A 17,734-nucleotide genomic window follows, 5' to 3' on the forward strand; every position below is an offset into this window, starting at 1 on the left:
TACCTTTCCCGCGGGGTGTGGGGGGGAAAGGAATGAGTACGCCCTACTTCCCTTTCTCTTCCTCCGTTACCCCCCCCCGCCCACCCCCCCCCCGACGGGCGGGAGCGAACGGTTTATCCCGGCCCCGCACCGCCAGCTCCGGGCGCCATCTTGGGTGCGACTAAAACAACAAGTCTAAAACCCCCGGCGGGTCCCCGCGGCGTCCCCGGGCCGCGCTGCCCTCCCGGACCGTCCCATCGCGTTACCTGAGGGGGTCCCGTGCGGGTGCCGCACTTCGGCCGCTGCCGCCGGCCCCGCGGCGGCCTCGAACCCCCCCACCTGTCCTCACCTCACAATGGTAGCTGCAGAGCGGGAGGGGGGGGGGGGGGGTGGGGTGGTGGCCGGGTTCATTACCATAATCTGCCTGGCAACAAGCCGCGGCGTCGCGCGCTGATTGGCTGAAACTCCTCCGCCAGCCACCATGGGGCATAGCACTCGAGACTCGGAGCGCCCAGGTCAGGGGGCTGGGGCGCGGGGGTGGGTGGGGGAGGGGGGCACACACCCCGATCCGCGGGAGGGGAGCGGGGTGGGGGGGAGGGGGGGTGTGGTTCTTGGCCCAGATTTTTACTCTCCCTGTCGGTTGCTGGCGACCAATCAGAGCCCCTCTCTCATCCGCGCTAGGGGTATCTCTGCCAATCAGGGCGCGCTTTTCATCGCGGCGCTCCGCCCCCGCCCTGGGAGAGGCGCTGTGGGCGCCGCGGGCAGAGCCCCCTGCTGGGGGGGAGGGGGGGTGCCCCCTGGTGGTGGGGAGGGGCAGGGCAGCGACACCTCCGCCACCCCTCACTCCGAATTTTGAAGGACAGGTAGGGCTGCGCCCATCTCCCACTCCCTCCTGCACCTCCTGGAGGTGACTCCCAAACTTCTCGTGGGATCCCATCTGCAATTCTCCGCAGCGCCTTTGGCGCTATCTGGCAGCCCCTTGGAGCATAATTACCTAAAATGGTGTCAAAAACAATGGATTCCACAGGAATTTTGCTTAAAGCTGATAAACTAAAAGCTGAAATGTGAGCTATTAATATCTCTTGAAGGTCAACACATGAGAAAATGCTCACAAAAGGGCTCCTTGTGCCTAAATGGTGCTATAACTTAATTTTTTTCATGGTACATGTGTCTGAGTCCTAAATGTCTGCTCAAAGAAGGATAACAATTACTATTGTTCAAAAATGTAACATTCCAGTGTGGTTAGTGCCATATTTTTGTTTGGTATTTATCTATTTGTATTATAGTGGCAAGGAAAAACATCCCTTTCTTATAACTTGTTTGCCATTAGCACACACTCAGGTAGCTCCTTAATCAAGTAGGTCAGTAGATATTTAAGCCAGACGATCCCTGTGTTTAGGACCTTTTAGTTATATTCTAAATGGCTTCATTGACTGTGTGTAAACCACTGTTCACTGCAGTGTGGGCAGCTGCAGATCCCACAATGGGCCATTGTGGGGGACTGACCAAAGCCCAGGAGGACAGATGGGGGAAATTTGGGTTAAATATTAATCACTACTTTTACAGAACTGGTTTTGCTCAGTCCCTGTGCTGGGAGAACAGCGAGAGGGTCAGATCCTGGTGCCATTTAGTGTAACTCCATTAGGTCTGTCCTTTTAAAGCCTGGATTAGTCTTTTAAATTAAGAGCTGCTGTTGTAAATTGAAATCATCCCCTGTTGTACTGACCCCCTTCCATGAGCAATCAAAATTTCAAAAACAGCCCACAGAGATACAAATTTTCTAAATTGTGTTTATTATCTTGATATTAAAATGTTAGATATGAGTTTTAAACCTCAGGTCAGCACAATTAGTTTAATTTAGAAGTTTGTTTGGTTTTTTCCCCCCTTAACTATACTTCTTTACATCTCTGGGCAGTTCTCTTAATTTAAATTATGGGAGTCATGGAGCCAATGTATTTCTCTGTCCCATAGAACCATCTTCAATTTCATTATACCATGCTAAAACTTCAGGAGAACAAGTACTACAAGAAATACATAAAACCAAACTAAACTGCTTTATTTCTTACAGGTTTTAAAACCTGCATGTGTTACTTAAAAAAAAAATATCAAAGTGCATTTTTATTTGTGTTTTCCAAGAGTTTCCCTAACATTTTTGAAGACTTGGTGGCTCCACCACAAGAGATGTAGTCCCACATTGGAATATAGAACAGTGCCCTTTCCTAAAACAGGGCTCAAAGTTATTTTTTTCCCTTTGTAGTCAAATCAGTGCAAGTTTGCTGTGGATGCACCAAAGCTGCCAGATGCTGGTCTGATTCGTCCCCTGCAGTATCTGGCATCTGATGCAATGCCTATTGTAATTCCCACATTTGATGTGTTGTTTCTGATGCTCCAGCACAGGCTTTGTTTCCCCCACAGCCTTGTGCTGGCAGAGAGAGAAGCCTTCACACAAAGTTAATTTATTTATTTCTAATCTGCATAGTTCATGTGAACTACACGAACTACCCCTCTTCATCTGCAGTCTGGAAGGTGCTGTAACCCTCCTGAAAATCCGCCTTGCCCTGCTGAGCACCCAGGCCGTCAGATCCATGTCTCCATCCCTGCATCATCTCATTTGCATGCTGCTGCTGCAGAAATTTCTCTCATTTTGCCTGTTCTGTCTCTTCCCTCTGGTCACTCCACTGTTAATTTTTCCACTAGCTCCCAGATGGAAGCAAGTGTACTGACTGGTTTCTCCCCCCTTTTCAGATTCCTTGTGGAAAAGCACACTGGAACTCTACCGCATTTAATTTATTCATTAACATCTTTCTGCCCTCTTTCCCTTGGACCTCCTCACCCCTTCCTTTCACCTAGAAAAACCGCTCCTAAGTCTCTGCCATAAAAACAAGCTTCCCACACCTGGACCCTAATCCCTAATGCTGCTCCCCAACCCTCTCTCAGACCCCTAGAAAGATCTGGTTTTCCCTATCTATATGGATGTTTCAGGTTTTCTTTGGGTTATTGGCATTTTCTCCATGACATAATCCCATTTTGAGGAACATATAGATTAAATATGACAAAGAAAAATGCTTAAGTGCTCTAAACTCATTTGAGTTGGCGAACGAGCCACTGCCTCCCTGGCCCTGGTGACCTCCCAGTCTCATTCTGTGTATGACAAGTAGGTACTTAGGTCTAGATTCCCAAATTAAACTGCACATGGAATTGAGCTATGCTTTGTGGTACCCATTTCCCACCCCCATGCAAGTCAGCAGTTGGCTGTGATTTAAAACTCCAATCAATAACATGGAAAAACTTAGCTCTGTCCCCATGTCTGTTACAACCTGCTATATTATAATGCAACTGAAATGTAATTACTTTTCATCCTGCACAGAGAATGCAAAACATGAATTCACTAGTTTAGTGTAAGTCACAATAAATTTAAGTGGCCTTATATAAAACACATACAAGTACAATAAAGTTGTTTTATTTTGATTCTCAGGATCACTCCTCCCCCAAAAAAATTGTCTGTTTTTTTCAAACATGCTGAATGAATCCCTTTAACTGCAAGAAAAAAATTGACTAAAACAAGTTTGAGGGTATTGTAATAGTATCTACATCAACTCAAAAATTTAAATGAAAAACATACCATTAGCTGAAGCATTTCACCTCATGCATTCACTGTTGGCTTTCTTTTTGCTTGATTTGTCCCCAACCAAGTGGCATTTATCCTGCAATTGTTAATAATAAAGAGACACAAAAATAAGCCAATAAACAACTTGCATCATCACACCAACACCCCTTCCCCCCCTCCCTCCCCCCCCCCCAGCCCTCTAATTTTCACTGGTCATTTGGTAAAAGATAGAGCAAGTTTTAGGAAAAGGCAGCTTTTCAGTTGACTGAAAATCTATTTAGCAAAGCTCTACTGGGGTGTTGGGATAGAAAAAGTAAGTCCTGATGCCAAAATGCCTTTAGGGAAAATATTTTGGAACTTACACACCAATATCTCCCTGACTCCATTAGAACAATATTTATAAGGGCAGCTGCTGCTCCTGATTATCCCATGGTTTTAAGGAGTCATCCATGTTTTAAGGAGATGGAAATCAACTGGGAGTTTGGCATTTCACAGCTTTTGCTGCAAATTGTCTCTTTGCAAGATTCTGCAGGGTTAGAAATTGATTTTTTCTTCTTGTGCTCAGCTGCTCCTGTGGAGCCCCAGCCTTTCTGCAGGCAACATGTTGTTCCAGCCAGCCCAGTTTAGGCAAGTACAGTAACTCCAGTGCAACACAGTTCTTTGCATTGCCAGACTTGTTCATTCTTGGAGCATTTCCCAGAAATCTGTGCTGGACAGATGTAGTTCAAATCCAGGCCAGCTACTTCTTTAGCTGGGATTACTGTTAATTTAGTGCACACATTTCTTCTCTGGGAAGGATCTCAGCTACCAAGATCCTGACAGCACTAAACTGCTAGCACCCAACACTACTGGCTGGTTTCCCACTGGAGTTCAGATGTCTCCACAACCCAGCCCTGGTTATGTAGAAGCATTGCCATTAGTAGGAAGTAATTTGTGCATCAACTGCAGAGTAAACACAGAGGGTGTTTGGGTTTCCTTTCCATTAATCAGGCCAGAATGACTCAGGAAGCTCTCCATGCTTTGTGATATTTCTGAGTTCACTAGAAATAGTGAAGGTCAATAAAGGTTTAATATTCTTTATTAAGTCAAATAAAGGTTTAATATTCTCTATTAAAATTATTACTCTATTTAAAATTATAAAATAATTATTAAAATTATAGTGCATTATACAAGATTACTAATTTTTCCAGAAGATTTGTCTCCAGCACTGGGAAAGGATTTGATACAGCCTTTGACAACCTTTTTCAAAATGTAGTGATGAGATGACACTTTCCTCCACCTGTCAGGAAAGAAGGGATCTTCCTCCTGATTCTACATACATTTGGTAGATAAATAAAAGAGGTAACATAAAACCACATTCAGTGATAACTTATGGTAGATGTCTAGACAGCAGCCATATTTTCTTTAAAAAAAATTGTATTTTAAAATTTAATTTAGTACATGTACTAACTCTATACTCTGTTTATCTTGGCTTTTTATAGAACAGCTAAAAGTAAATTTCCTAGCTGGAAAAATTGTATCCTTTTTCAGTATGTATAAGGATAAAAATATTTTTCTGTCACATGGTCAGTCTTTCTTCTGCAGAAGTTAGAAATTAGAAGTCTGACCTTCTGATGGATGTAGGAGCTGGCAGAGGGTTTCAAAGCTACCAAATCCAGACACCTCAGTATATAACCTGAGCAGGCTTTCCCTGATGAGAAACTGAGACTTTTATTCTTGCAGTTTTGAACAAGAGACTAAAAACAAAATGGAAGACAAGTTGGTTCTTTTTTCTAAAGGCTACTTCTACTTACACCTTTTGAGTAGGATCTTTATCCTTACCCCCAGTGTTTACCCTCCTGATGTGTTTATAGACAGCAGTCACATCCTCACCGAGGTTTGTTTTGTCAGACTACACAAACTGTTTCTTTTGTTTCCTCCTGTTCTAGCACATTCCTCATTCCCAGCTGCCTACTCTGTTCTAGTGGGGCAACAGGGCTTTTACAGAGATTTCATTACAGCTGATGCAGTTTTAGAAATTGAAAAAAAAAAACAACCCCTGGGATAGCTCCAGCTCTTATCTAAATGTCTGGATGTCCAAGCTTGTGGAATACTCACCAGTTCCTCTTCCATCCTTCAGCACCTATAGAAGATAACTAAGATTCATCTAGATATGACATCCAGCAAGCACTCAAAAATAGAGGTCAGCAGGCAAGTTCAACAGGACAAGGCAGACCTGAGTCCAGAATTAGAATCAAATTTGCATGTCATGATGTAGGCTGGTAATGAAAGTAAGACAAAATCCATTAGTAATTTACCTAATCTACAGCAATAGCACAGATGTAAGATCCATAGACGGTTATAGTTGATACTAAGCTAAAACCCAGTACTCCTCTAGAATTACTCAGACGAGAAGCAGCAGCCCTAAGCTCGGCTTAAATAGGACTCCTGGGCTTGTGCGGGATGGAGGGTAGTCCCAAGTGAAGCTGCTTAGGATCAGGAGGATTTATTAGTGGACTCTGAAGTCTAACTTAGTGGTGTACTGGTGCTCAGTTGCTAAAGGTAGATCTTAGTCCCGATTTAGTCATGGGTTCTTGGAGAAGTTGGTTTTGGTTTGGATTTTTTTTTGTAAAGGTATAAATTGAGTCTGTCTTAAATATAGTATTTGTATTATTACCCTATTTGTTAAGAGCTTTTAAGACTGGTGCACAAAATAAAATACAGTTGTGGTTGGATTTTTTTCCCCTTAATTTCAAGCCTTTACTTACCACAGTCTTAAGTTATTTTAAATTTTTTTATCATAACATTTTAAAAATTAGGTCTTTGGAAAGAAAAACACTGTTGACATTTTCTTACAGCATTCTGAGATTTTAAGTGGAAGAACTCTCCCTTATGGCATGTGGGTGGGGTTGTGTTGCTTGTCACCACCTTGGGGTCTAGGGTTTCCTGTGTGAGTCCTGACCCTGCAGCAGGTGCTGTCTGAGCAGACCCTGGGACTGATGTCATTTTGGACTGCATTCAAAATATTTTTGTAGTGTGGTTCTTCGTTGTCAGATATGGCCTTCAAGAGGGTAGTTGTCTGGGTAGAAGAGACATGTTTGTTTAGTGAGTGATTAGTTTAAAAGGAGGGAATGTTTTCCAACTTAATTGAGTTGGAAGTTAAGTATGTTCCACCCACACTGTAGACAGATATATGAATGCCTTTGAAAACAATTGGTTTAGGAGAACAGGAGGAATCAAATGGAGCAAGTGCCAGGATTTTTCAGGGAGTTAATGCTGCCTTATCTCTGAAGCTGATAAAACCAGAATAGTATCATTCCAGACAGCCATTAAGATTGAAGCTGCAGCCTCTGCCTGTGTGCAGATGTCTACAAGTAAGAAACTTCTGTAGTCACACAGACAGGAAAAGCATAAGAATGTGCTGTTCAGGGGAAAAACACAACGCTGCCCAGAGCAGGGAATGCTGGTAGGACTTCTGCTGTTCTTCAGTGAAACAACACTGGAGGAAGGATGCAGATACTGTAGCCTGGGAAGAAATAACAAATTTGCTTCCCCAAAATCTTTTTGTGAACAGAACATAACCTTTTGAGCCAGTCTTTTTTCAGGAAATAATCCTAATTGTCAAAGTTCTGGTGATAACCCAGATGTTATGTACTCAGGTGTGTCGAGGCACCTGGCAAGCCTGACCCAAAACAAAGGTGTTTTTTTTCAAAGCAGCAGATGTACATTATTAAGTTATGAGAGGACTTTGCATTTCCCTGTTATTATGGAACTGTAAACTGTTGCTTTGAACTCCTGTAACCCCAGCCTGCACATAGTGGAAGAATTCCAGATTTGCTTGCCTGAGCATGAGGCTGCAATTCACAATAAAATATTTGCTGCAGTTCCAGCTGATAGTGCTAGTGTGCATCATGTCAGGTTTGCTCTGCCTTCATTTTGCAGGGATCCCCCTGGAGACTTGTCTCCAGAGTTTTGCTGTTAAAGTACAACTGGTATTTCCCAGGGCTCTTAAATCTGTTTGCTTGGGAAGACTGTCTCTAAAGCCAGTACACCCCACTGGGAGCTCAGTTAGGATCTGGAATCTTCAAGTTTATCAAAAGAGCCAAGATTTTGATCCCTGATTTTGAAAATCTGCTGCTTAGTGAGTTTGCCTGAGTAATAGGGCATGGTAATAGCAATGGCATTTCTCAAAGCAAATGTTGAGTATTTTTAATCAAGAGACTTGCCATCTTGCAGGCCCAGCCCCTCAGAAGCTCATTTTTACACTGAAATGTCTTTGCCACTGTGATAAGATTATCTTGAAAGGTATTCTTATAGTTGCTGAGGTATTCAGGAAGGCAAAGAACAGGAATAGGCCTAAGATGACAGGGTCATTTTTCACTACTTGGATCAGCTTGATATGGGCTGAATTCATCTCCATGACGAGTTCTGTTTCACCTGAGAATACCCTAAATGTTGAATGAGCTGCTTCACATCTTAGTAGTTCTCCTCAACCTCAAAAGGTTGTAAAGGTGCAGAGAAGATAATCTGTGGCTGACCCATCTCTGGAAATGTTCACAGCCATGTTGGATGGGGCATGGAGCAACCTGGTCTAGTGGAAGGTGTCCCTGCCCATGGAAGGGGTGGAATGAGATGGCCTTTGAGGTCCCTTCCAATCCAAATTATTCTGGGATTCTGTGATTTGCTGTATTCATCTTAGCACTGCCTGGCTCCCCTTCTCTGCTATTTTCTCATTAATTCCCTGCAGAACTTGTAGGAACAGTGCTGGTGATGCCTGTTTTTCTTTTTTCCCCATCACTTACCTAGTTTTATTTTTACCTGTTCACTTTCTCTTTCAATGTAGAAAAAAGCATTTTAAAATAATATTATTTAATTTAGTATAGAGCAACTGCAACACTGCAAAATCCCACAGAAGGTGTAATTAAGACTAAATGTCAATTCACTGTTTCTGTGACACCTGCTGGGAATTTATCTCCTTTCAAAGTTTTTCTCCAGGTTTTATTTCACAGCTGACATGTTGGTTGATAACAGAAATATGAAATAAAAAGGACTGAAAGAGCCCTGTGCTGTACAGAATGCTGGCTTCTCTCAGTGTGGAATACTCAATAGTGAATCGTGCAATTGTTAAAAAGCTATTGGCAAACACTGGAGTTGAAGGTGGAAAAAAGACATAATGTGCAATATTTTTCCTTCCCTGACTTTAAAGAAACATCTTCCCAACAAAGACAACAACTTACATATCCATAAACTCATTTGAATCTTATTTTTCATTGCTGTACTTCTTGGATGCTCCTTTGGTAAATCGTTTCCTGCCCCGTGCCAGATGCTCTTTCCATTCACAGTGAAGTATCAGTCCTCTGTGGGTGATATCATGGTACCATACCACAGCCCTTATTGTGACTTCTCAAATTTACCACACTGAAATACATTCTTTGTTGATTGTTTGGGGACTTTCAGATCTAGGGTTTGACTGAAGTCAGTCTAATTAAAAAAAAAAAAAAGAAAAAAAGAGAAGGTAGCCCGGAGAACTCGGACAGCTTGCAATGTGCAAGAAAAACATGGAAACAAAAAGAAGGGCAAAACCAAAAGTTTTTACTATTTCATACATTCTTGTACAGACAGAGGGAAAGCTTGAAATAAGGCTTGTATAAGTCATTGTTTTTTTGAGGTGGTACAAATATTTAATTACTGACCCTGCCAAGAGATCTACCCCTGTGCTTTTTCTAGATGATCCAGCTAATGCTGGATCAGCACATGGTGATGGCCAGGGGAATGCCTGGCTTGAGGTCTGCTCCCCTTTTACCCCCCACATGTGCTTCCTGGCCACAATTCTGCATCCATGTGCCAAAGGAAGCATATCCAAATACAAATAATTTCTAGTTTATCAGCTTGATCCCAGGTTTACACCCTTCTAAACTTAGACCAGGAACTTTGCAGTAGCCAGCTGTGATATGTAGTTTTTATCTCATGCTGATGCAGTTCCATCCTTTGCTGAGATAAAGCTTATGAAAACTGGTGGATTTGTTTTTGCCAGTGTCTGTGTGCATAGTAGTGATTCTTTTGAAGCATTATGTAAAGATATATATTCCAGAAGACAGAACAAATAGAAGGAATCTGGTTGAGTTACTTAAGGCCTAATCACTCAAGGAGGGAAATACTCTGAATTTTAACGACAGTTATAACACTTTCATCCCCAGGTCCCTGTAAGGTTGCAGAAGTGTGTCTGTATGTGTATATGTGTTTAAGCATAAATTGATCTAAGAACATAATTAGAGATGCTTATTTCCCCCCCATTAGAAGTAAAATGGTAGTTGTGAAAAAGAAAGGGAGATGTTAAGCGGCTATTTTTTTTTGTTGTTGTTGCTTTTTAGCCTTCCCAGTTGACAAAGAATTGGCAAATGGGCCTGTCATCCAGCTATATTTTCAGTAAGTATGGAAAAGGTCTTGTTAGATATCTTAACAGAAATGAGGGTGTTATCATACCCAGTAAAATATTGATGTGTTTAAATATGCTGATCTATGAGATTTTAGAAAATAGAAAATCTGGTCAAATTTTGCCCTTAAAATTGTCCACTGAGAGTGTACCAAGTAGTATGCTGAGGAAGAATTTAGCCAAAAGCAGTTTTGAGGGAAACTATTAAAATACAGATAAATGAAGATGTCTGCTGACCCTAAGAATCTGCATTCATGTGGCGAAGATTTCATTCTCACACTGCAGTACTTTCTGATATATATTGTTGTATCATCATTTCCCATTTTAAATTCAGCTCTTAAATCCCAAAGGGGAATTAACGACCAGCCATTTGCATTTTAAAGTGAAAACTCAAACCTCAATAGAGTGCTCTACTTAAGACTCCTTTTCTGTAACTTAGCCAATGAGCTACATTTTGGTGGAGACCTTGGGGAGTCAACCAAGTGACTGGGACAAAGCAGGAAAGCCTAGAGTTGGAGAAAGCCTTGTAATTTGCTTCCAAAAATGCTGAATATGCTGATATCAATGTGAAGCTCTCCTTCAAAATGGTGTTTTTCATTATTGTGGGGCAAAATGTCTTTAATGTTGGGGGAGAAAAAGGATCTTCAGGCCTTGGCAAGCTGCAATGGCAAAAGACACAGGCTGTTCTCTCTTCTATGAGGGAAAATAATGGTAAAATAAAAGGAGCCATTTCAAATTCAGCCTCTTGCAAGATATGGGAAAAGACTATTTGAAAATTGCAGGACAGGGATTTCGCTAAAGATCTCTCGGGAGCTGACTCATCTTCTGAAAAAATGTGATTCAGAAAGAGGCTGTTCTCCCCCTCAGGCCATAGGATTGGGGTGGAAGTTGTAGGCAGTCCCCTCCTTCCCTTGGAGACACTGGGATTCAGCTTTTACTTACATATCCTAGTTCCTTTCAGCTGTGTCCTGCTCTTTGCCTTTATGCAACTGACACTGACCTCAAATACATGTATTCCTTTATTTCTTATCACCAAGAGAACCTATATTCAAACTTCTTGCTGCCTTAGGAGTTTAAAACCTGCCAAAGTACTGCTACATCTCATTTCTTGTGGCCCTCCAAAGAACTCCGCTTCAAAGGTTATAAAAACCCTGGAGCACAATATGAAGCCTCTCTCTTGAATGAGCGTGTAACTCAATAGTGCTGTAGATCTCTGGGTGTATTTGTGGCACTGAAATAAAAAACCTGTAGAGCAAGGTCTGTAAATATTAATTCCTGTGCCTGGGATTCCTGTAGCCCAGTGATTTTCCTCCAACTTGCAGTTGCTAAGACCAGGCTGCTGCTGAGAAAAGACCCTACAGCTCCTTCCCAATGTTGGGTCTGGTGATAGTGCCACAGGCAAAGCTGCAGGTCCTGTGTCTCCACGTGTGCATTTCTAGCACCTAAAGTCAATATTCCTGTGTTGAAATAAGAAGGATGACTTGGTGTTTGAGAACTGTGAGGCCCCAATGATGATTGTGATGGGAAATGTCTTAATATTTGTTTAAATAGAATGATGCAAACTGCAGCTTTCTGTGCTGCTACCAAATTAAAGTAAGGAGGGCATTTTTGGAGTTATTCTGGTTTTAAGTGCAACAGGAAAAAAAGCACTTAAAGATACCATGCAGCTGATGGAAAGCTGCAGTTCCCCGTAATTTGTATTATCAGACATGATGTGTCTCTTAGACATTTAAAATTCCTTGTTGCCTGTTCCTGTGTCATACGTTCCTCATACACCCTGTTCTTGCAAACTGAGTAAATGCTCAAACAAGTGATTGGGGGTGAAACAAAAGGTGACTTTGGTGTGTCGCGGAACAGCTTGTTAGCACAGGCAATTCTGTGATGCCTGATAGAATGAACAGATGCTGAATCAGACCTGATTGCAGAGGGAGGAATCAATTCTTTGTTGTTAAATTACACTTATCTTCAAAGATGCAAATAATTCTACATTTATTCAGCAGGACAAGTCCTGAGGTTTTTACATTCCATGTTGTTCATTGCTGTGCCATTTGTTATGATGATTTGGCTTTTAATCTACCAATGAATACTGAATAAAGAATTAAATCATGAATCAGATCTCTTCCATTGCTTGCCAGTAACATAAGCCATTTTTATTTTAAATTTCAGGTTTATTTTACAGTAGAGGACAAAAATAAAATATGAGTGAAAAGAAGTTAAAATTATTCTTCTCAAGCAAGTCTCCTGTATCAATGCTTAATCTTTCCATTATGTCTGATGTTATAAATCATTCTGCTGTAATATTTGACACAATCATTTGTGGGACAAATTAGGATCTAATATAAAAACTGCAATAATACTGACTTATGTGGAACTGCAGCTAATTATAGCATATTTGAATTTTCATCTTTATCATTAAAGACCTCTGTAAAATGAACAACTTTTCACACTGCTGAAATGACTGAGACAGGCAAACAGGGGAAGGGTGAGGGAGGAAACATCCGAGGACAACAGGAGAAATCTCAGCACCATAATGAGCCAATATCAGTTGTTGATGGATTCTTTTTAATTGTGGGCTTTTTTCCTTTCAGATGGCTTCTCTACCACAGCTGTGGGGCTCAACTTATTTAAATTGGAATGGTTTGGTTGCCTTGATTCATGAACGACTGATTCTGCCATCTTCAGAGGTTAAACATCGCTTCAGCCTTCACAGTGGACTAGAAGAGATAAAGGAGACAGGATGCCATTGCAGGAAGATACGTCTCACTGAGCAAGAGGATGAGAGTTCACTGAATATTTTCTGCAAAGCAAGCTTCTCTTTCCTCTCTTCCCACCATGTCTTCACTGGGCCTTTACTTGTAAACCTCTAGACCCTCAATCTTTTGACTTCTCTGTGTCAGGTTCAATATTTGTGTTCAGTTCCTTGGAGAAGCATCAGGCATTGCTCTGCATTGAGGTCCTGCCAGTGCTTAAAGCCTTGGATCCATCTGGAGAGAGAAAATGAGCAGCATAAATTCCCAGTTTGTGTATGAGCTAAAAAGGTGGTTGGTCTCTGCTATTTCTGCATTTGGGATCCTGAGTCTGAGTGCGGGCTCGTTATTCTATTGGATTATATATCAGAAGTAATTTCTTTTCCTGGGAAGTCAATCCTGCATACGTGCAGATCTATTCTAAAATGGATTCCTTGTGTCTCTCAGATGTTACTTTTGCCTTGGATAGTCTTCAGAAAAACAAATTGTCTGATTAAGTTTACCATTGGTTTTGCCCCCCATCTAGAAATGAGAGGAGATCATAGGTTTAGCACATTTTCTGGATGCTGAGATTCATATGCAGAGTGTTGAAGGAGCAGCATCTTTCATTAGCATCCACTCTCTTGTGCTGCCCTTAAGTATCTTGGATTGATGCGTTTTTCATTTTCCAATGCAATTGAACCTTCCTGTGCTGGTTCTTCAGCAAAGCTATAATATCTTCAAACCTAAGAGAAGGGTAATTTTGAAGTTTTCAGTTACAGGAGTAATGCCAGGCTTGTTTCCTTAAATGCTGTAGGCAAGGATTGTGCTGTTTGAGGTGAATACAGCACAAACTACTGTGCAGATCTGTCCACTTCAGACATCTCAGTGGAAGCCAGATGAATAGCACTGTTTCAGGCATGGACCAGAGCAGTGGGAAAATGGCCATCAAGAGTTAAGGGTTTATAGGTATAATGAAGGGTAGATTTTCTCCCTTCCCTGCAAACCCCTTTTAAAGAAGTTTCTGAGCAGAAAAAAAGGCTTGCTGTCAATCACCATTTACTGTCACTTCTTTTCACAGATTTCTGTGCTGTTTTTCTCATATCTGCAGTTATTCTATTTATCCCTGTTTTTATGGTATGCATCTGTTCTTAGTTATTCTCCAGCCTGTCACTCTTCTAAACTTCACTGTATTCCCCTAGAAATCACCTTTTTATTTTTAAGCTCCTGTCTGCCTCTCAGGGTTTCTGCATTTTTTGTTACCATCTTTCTATGGAGCATCTTCTCACTGTATATCTTAAGCCCAGTTTCTTTAGCAGTTTCCTTCATCTCACTGCTGCTGGACTTCCCTTCATCTTGTGCCCAGTGTGTTGTCATTTTGAGTCACAGATGGAAGGCTGAGCTGCAAGGCTGCAGGAACCCTGGGCTTCCACATAGAAGTGCTGCAGCCAAATACAGATGTCTAATTCCAGATGAGGCTGGCAACCTTCAGATGTTATTTATGAGTCTGAAGAAATAATACTTCCCCAAGCACTTAAATAGCTGGATGTTGGATCAAGTTTGAGTTGGCTCATAACAGTTTTGCATTGCTTTCTGCCCTGTACACAGCCTTGATGATAGGTAGAGGTCTTGTCTGAAGGGCAGGATGGCTCCAGATGAGTTGGGGCAGTTAGGTGGACATCCTTTGTGCACTGTATTTTTCCTAGAAGCACTGTTTAGTATTTTTTATATTGTTGAATTGTGTTCAGCAGTAGTAATAGTGGAGTATGATGATGATACGCCAATAATTAGCAATAGGGAGTTCTTTACTTAATCCCAACATATTTTTTAGTTGTTTCTAACTTCAGTTTGCATTCTACCTCCTAAAACCCAGATTGACTTAATTCTACCTCTGCAAGCTCTACCTGTCACACAGAACTAGTACAAATGATGAGATCCCCATTTAAATCTTCAATCAAGTTGAGCTGTATAGGATTACAATTCACTGGTTAATTGTACTAATTTTACACTTTAATTTCAGGAATTTAAGAAAATGGTGGGACTCTTCAAAGATTTCCTCACTTCTCCTGAACTCATTCTCTGGGAACTGAAAGGATCTCAATGTATCAGTTTGCTCAAGTGGCTGCTTTAATGAGAGACTTTAATGGTACAGATGCATTCCTTGATGATTTTTGTTTGCTCTTTTTATCATGAATTTGACATTACTCTTTCAGAGCGCAATTTTGCAGTCATAAATATGTGCTTTTTGTTTACACAATCTTGTTCTTGCAAGTGAAAAGGGGCAGAGATGTTCACTTGAAACATTTCTTACAGAATAAACATTGGCAGCCAAAGGTAAGGATGAGATTCTCAGTGCTTCATTAGCACAGATGTCCTGGAAAAGGGCACTAAGAGCTTCAGAACTTGGGTAAAATGGGATTCTTGGAAGTAAATGTAAGCTGTCACCTACCTAACAGGTTTTACAGCAGGAGAGGTGTCTTAGTGAATGCTGCAGTCTTGCAGCATTGATTCAAATTGGTGCTGTTGTCACAGGCAACAGACAAGAACCAGTGCTCACCTGAAATAGACCTGTGCACTGAATTAAACATGGCCATTGTGTCACCATGCCTGCAGTGACAAGTGTGGACAGGAGGCACCTGAAAAAAGCCACCCCCAAAGACTTTCCATGCTTGAAAGCCTTTGGGTTTTTTCCAACTGATGGAATTGCATTTGCATCTTGCTGGAGACTCTTATCTCAATCTCTCTCCCTGCCATCCTGCAGTCATATAATTTATTTACATGTAGAGCTCCTGATCAACACCAAGGAATGACCAAGGTCTGGAGATTAAACCTTTTTTTCTGGGGACTTTTTGTCCGGGTAGGACTGGTCTCTGCATGAAGGGGAATGTGTTATTCTTCAAACTTTGATTTCTCACTTGCTTCTTAGATAGTGAACTGAGCACTGATGGCCTTGCTTTTGAAATTAATATTTTGTGTTGTAGCTTTGCTGCAGGACTTCACCTCTTACACCCTGGTGTATCTACAGTGCAGGACTAGGAACAGGTGAGAATGCAGCTAAGGTTGTACCTCATACTTATCAGAAAGACTTCCCCAGGAGTCATCAGATTTAAAGTTTTTCAGAAAAACAAGGATCACACTGTTGGAATCAGCGCTGTGAACATAAATTCTCACCAAGAACTATGTAAATATTAAAAAAAAATTAATTTATGTAACACTTTAAAGTCTACATAAATTCAACCTCAAATGAAAGTCCCATCCCAAAGATTTATAAAGAACTTGTACATTTTGGACTGGGGAGGAAAAAAATACCTCCTTTTTAAATAAAGAGGAAAGCTTAACTCAGAATGTCTTGTTATACTCCTGTATAACAGGAGTTATAAATACTCCTGTATTTATATTGCACATTAAAATACTTATATTAAAATGTGTCAGTTTTCAAAAGCAACTTGTTACTCCGTTTTTCAACTGAACTTGGGCAGGCTAAAAAGAAATTATATATGCCAGAGGACTGCAGTAAAAGAGATTTAAGGGTTTTCAAATAGTGTAAGAAAGAGACTATAATAAGTGGCCAGTGGACCAGACAGCAATTTTAATTAAAACTGGGCTGCTTATTGATCTGTTGTACAGATTCATCCCATCTGCAACCTTTCAGCAATATTACTATTTCAGAAAACAGCACTTGTAAGAGCCAGTAGAGAATATAGAAGTTTAGAATGGAAATGTTTTGTAACTGACATTTTGTGCTAAGATCTTTTTCCATCTCATTTAAGCACCTCACATATCTTCACACAAAAATGAAAGCAAATATATGGAATGTATAGGATATTCTATCTTTGTCTAGTGGAAGCTGTCCCTGCCCATGGCAGGGGCGTGGAACAAGATGAGCTTTTCCAACCCAAGCTATTCTGTGATTCCATGATACTGCCTTTCTTACTTAATGCAAATGGATTCACTGCATGTCAGTATGAAAAAAATCCAAGAAGTCTAAAATATATTGGTATTTTTAAAGATAATCGTGTTCTTGAAACCAGTGGGATCTTTAGCAGTTGAGTCTTCAAGGTGGGCATTTGTCATCCCTGCACTGACCTACATTTCCATAGGGAAAACCAAGGCAAGTACTAAAAAGGAGCTGATAAATGCTCTGCACAGGTGTGTAAGGTCTTGTGGTATCAGCAACTGCACTTGGTACACCTTTGTTCCTGAAGGGTTTGCTTATTTTGAAATTATAATTATTTAAAATTTCCATTTTTTAAGTAACATGGTGAAATTAAAATACCCTCAATGCAAATCTGACACAAAAACCTGTTTTTAAAGCCAGAAAGGTGTCCTGAAATAGCAGTGGCAGAACATCTGCACTGGAAGGAACTGCTGCTGTGCTCTGGTTCAACAGAAACACAAACTGAAGATGGTGGTGGTGATGTGTCTGTTTTTTTATTAAATACGTACATGTTATTTAAAGTTTATGGAGAACTGTGCTGTTTTTACAGAGCTGCTTGTGTGGCAGTACATACGATATCTTCCAAGAAGCGTCAGGTGAGCACCCGGTGTTGGCAGCAGGATGAAGCCACTAGTGATTATCATTCTTATCGTTCAGTATCTTTTTAAGGAAAAAACAAAAATAAAGAAGGACGTATGCGTTGAGTTTTATTATGAAACCCAAATGGCTGGGAACTTGATGCTTGCACATGGCTTAAGAGCTTTGAGAAATCTGGGATAGATTTCGAGATGTTTTTTTGAGTGGGAAACATAGTTTTATTTTTACATGAGGAAAACGTCTCATTAGACTTTTATTTCCCCAGAACGTTCCTGCTCGCCGCAGTGGTGAGGGGAAGTGTTTAGCCTGCAAACGGCCATAGAGGCCACAGCCTTTTCCGGTGCCCGCTGTGCGGAGTTTCACCGCGGGCCGGGTTTCGGTAGCGGCCTGAGGCGGCGAAGAGCAGCCTCGCCCCGGCCCCGGCTGTCCCCGCGCGGCTCCCGTCAGCCCCGGCCGCCATTTCCCGCTGGGGGCGG

General features: G+C 41.4%; 1 protein-coding gene and 1 long non-coding RNA gene across 10 annotated transcripts in view; one reads left to right on the forward strand and one right to left on the reverse strand.

Moving 5' to 3' along the window:
* The window catches only part of PRDM10 (PR/SET domain 10), a 44,872-nt gene extending 44,508 nt beyond the window's left edge, over nucleotides 1-364 (reverse strand). For 8 of the 9 annotated variants that reach the window (XR_014949962.1, XM_085560036.1, XM_085560034.1 and 5 more), the window contains exon 1: nucleotides 246-364. The gene's annotated coding sequence lies outside the window, so the exon portion shown is untranslated. The remainder of the gene's footprint in view (nucleotides 1-245) is intronic. The other variant, XM_085560030.1, reaches the window with a different exon arrangement.
* On the forward strand, nucleotides 141-15,062 carry LOC110470977 (uncharacterized). The gene is made up of 4 exons (XR_014949964.1): nucleotides 141-494; nucleotides 9,937-9,991; nucleotides 12,587-13,036; nucleotides 14,745-15,062. It is a non-coding gene; the product is annotated as an uncharacterized LOC110470977 (long non-coding RNA).
* Nucleotides 15,063-17,734: the final 2,672 nt, after the last annotated feature.

The sequence above is a fragment of the Lonchura striata genome, chromosome 24 (genome assembly GCF_050655825.1).
Source record: "Lonchura striata isolate lonStrDom1 chromosome 24, ASM5065582v1, whole genome shotgun sequence".
In the NCBI taxonomy this organism is placed as follows: Eukaryota; Metazoa; Chordata; class Aves; order Passeriformes; family Estrildidae; genus Lonchura; species Lonchura striata.